The sequence below is a fragment of the Adiantum capillus-veneris genome, chromosome 24, assembly GCF_014529385.1.
Source record: "Adiantum capillus-veneris isolate H3 chromosome 24, ASM1452938v2, whole genome shotgun sequence".
Taxonomy (NCBI): Eukaryota; Viridiplantae; Streptophyta; class Polypodiopsida; order Polypodiales; family Pteridaceae; genus Adiantum; species Adiantum capillus-veneris.
Window position 1 is genome coordinate 8,403,912 of NC_140954.1, and position 2,801 is coordinate 8,406,712.

The 2,801-nt window shown below is 46.4% G+C and overlaps 1 pseudogene; it reads right to left on the reverse strand.

Annotated features, from left to right (window-relative positions):
* Nucleotides 1-1,267: 1,267 nt before the first annotated feature.
* LOC147425906 (uncharacterized) lies at nt 1,268-2,008 on the reverse strand (annotated as a pseudogene).
* Nucleotides 2,009-2,801: the final 793 nt, after the last annotated feature.

Genomic DNA, 2,801 nt, shown 5'->3' on the forward strand with positions numbered 1-2,801 from the left:
TTGGGCTTAACAATTGTGGTTGAAGAGGGAGGTAAATTTGGGTTTGTTGGGTGGGCAATTGTAGTGAGGATGAGTAGCTATGCTTGCTAGCAACAATGTCATCCATGCGCATCAGCTATTCCATCACACATGCTTGTGATGGTGATGATGCCAATAATATAGCTCATGGTCCAAGAAAAAAAGCTCCAATACAATTTGTGAAGCAACCTCAAGCAGCGTAGCCGATCATTTTTGCATCTAGATTGCCCTTGCAAATTGGCCGCCCCTACCTCTGCTTTTGACGTATGCTCAACTTTCCCAACCTCCAACTCCCCTACTCCGTGCATCTCCTTCACCCATGTCCTCATCAATTATGCAATTGGCATTGACGGATTGTCCTACTTCCAACCCATGCCAACACTCCCCCAAACCAAATGCTGCTATTGTCGCATACATCCAATTGAGGGTGTGTTGTTACACATGGACAAGACCTAATACCATCAAAGTGCTGCTTGGGAAAACCCTTTCTTTTAGCATTGATTCTTTAAAGGCCAACTAATTAGTGGAACAAGATTTGTACGTAAATCATAGCTATATCATAGCTACTTCATATTATAAGCAAGACCTTTCATATTTAACCAGCAAAATTACACTAAAAATTGGGTTATGTGAGCACTGGTTCAGAGTTGACTCACAAATGATGCCAGCATGTGTATGTATGTGTGTGTGTGTGTGTGACCTCCAAATCTAAAGTTAGAAGTAATTCTCAAATTTTGTATTTGGGATTACACTAAGCCTAGGGTTTTTTTTAGCACTGACTTAGTGTATGTGTGTGTGTGTGTGTGCGCGCGCGTGTGGTGTGTGTGTGTGTAGTGTGTGTGTGTGTGTGTGTGTGTGTGTGTGTGTGTGTGTGTGTGTGTGAGAGAGAGAGAGAGAGAGAGAGAGAGGTGTTCAATGTTCTAGAATGATTAATTCCTTATTTTGTCTCAACCCAAAGCTTGATGTGTGTGTGTGTGTGTGTGTGTGTGTGTGTGTGTAAACATTCCACAGAGACATCAAAAATCTACCTAACAAGTATTCAATTCAAGACTTGAGTATGAGTTACCTAGAGAGAGAGAGAGAGAGAGAGAGAGAGAGAGAGAGAGAGAGAAAGAGAGAGATGTCATTAGCGTCCTCGGAGGTCAAATATGACCTATGGGACCAAGAAAACATACATGGTGCCTCTTACCAAGAGGGTACATTCGAACATGACTAGATGCGGATACAACAAAGTTGTGACCTACGTCACTTAGGGAGTGGGGGAGAGTGGCCTGGGAGTCCTTGGAACTTGAAATTCCTCAATAATGGCCTTGCCACCTCGATAGACGGCCCATTTACCTGCTGCTCGAGCATCACACACCTTTTGGAGTTCTTGTTTCTTGATTTTGAGTTGAGCGGGGGTCAAGGCCTCGCTGATCCAGATTTTGGAGCCCTTGAGTAGTCGAGCTTGCTATAAAAGTGCTTTGCGAGCCTCTTTGTTTTTGAATACAAGGGTGCCTTGGTTGTTGTGGTGGTGATGATGGACCTTCTTGATTGTATTGGGATCAAACTCGGTCGGGTGAATGGCTTGGTTGAGCTTGGCTAAGGTGGAAGTGCAATCATCGTCCTCCCACCAAGTAGAGGGTAAGCCCCCGATGCGAAGGGATAGCGCCAATCCTTTTTTTCGGTGACGTTCTTGAATGCATTCTTCTACCTTGGAAGATACGACAGTGTTTGCTTCATTGACTTGAGTGGCAAGATTTGCCATACTTGCGGTGAGCATGTGCTCAACTTCCTTTGCTTGGGCAAGGATATGCTCCGTGTCAATTTGCTTTTGTGACTCCAAGAGGGTGAGGCGGGTCTCCAAGGCCTCAAGATGCCCCTTGAGTTACGTGTTTTCATCTCTGAGTTCTCGGAGTTGTGCTCGGAGGAGGTCTATCGGATCCACCTGTGGAGTGGGCACAAAGAGGCGTGTCGGCTTGATTGGTGTGGAGGACTTCTCTCGGTGCATCTTGTGGGAATGAATCCTTGGATGTAAGGTAAACCTTAGTGGGCAAACTTGGAGAATGGTTCAGAGTGTCAGGGAAGGCTAAGTCGGCAGGTAGCACGAGGAAGGGTTGAGAGGCTCAGACTGTCGAGGAAAGCGAAGTCGGCAGGTAGCACGAGGAGATTAGCACGCCAAACTGTGAACTATCCTGTCGCAGCAGTGACGAGATGAGCAGGTTGCTATCTGGCAACGTGGAGGAGGGGCTTACGGGATGCTGTCTGATGACATGGAGGAGGGGGTTGCACTGTTGCTGACAGGACCTCCCCTCGGGGCTGCCCCTCACCCAAGGGGAGGTCGACGAGAGTGAAGGAGAGAGGTTTCTCTACTAGGGTTATGAGAGAGAGAGAGAGAGAGAGAGAGAGAGAGAGAGAGAGAGAGAGAGAGAGAGAGAGAGGGACAAGACTCTAGGAACACCACCCAGAGACATCAAAGATCTACTTGATGAGCATTGACCTCAACACCTAATACAAAAGAGAGAGAGAGAGAAGAGAGAGAGAAGGGATGATGTAGTAGGAACAATTCCAAGGGACGTCAATTTGTTTGCGTGTGACAAGTCTCAAAGTCAAGTCGTGATGTGTGTGTGTGTGTGTGTGTGTGTGTGTGTGTGAGAGAGAGAGAGAGAGAGAGAGAGAGAGAGAGAGAGAGAGAGAGTATTATCTTACTTGAAGGTCAAATATGACATATAGGACCAAGTGACACATACCTCATTGAGTTGATCAATGACTCTCAATGCTTGATGGTTATGGATATTGGGGTG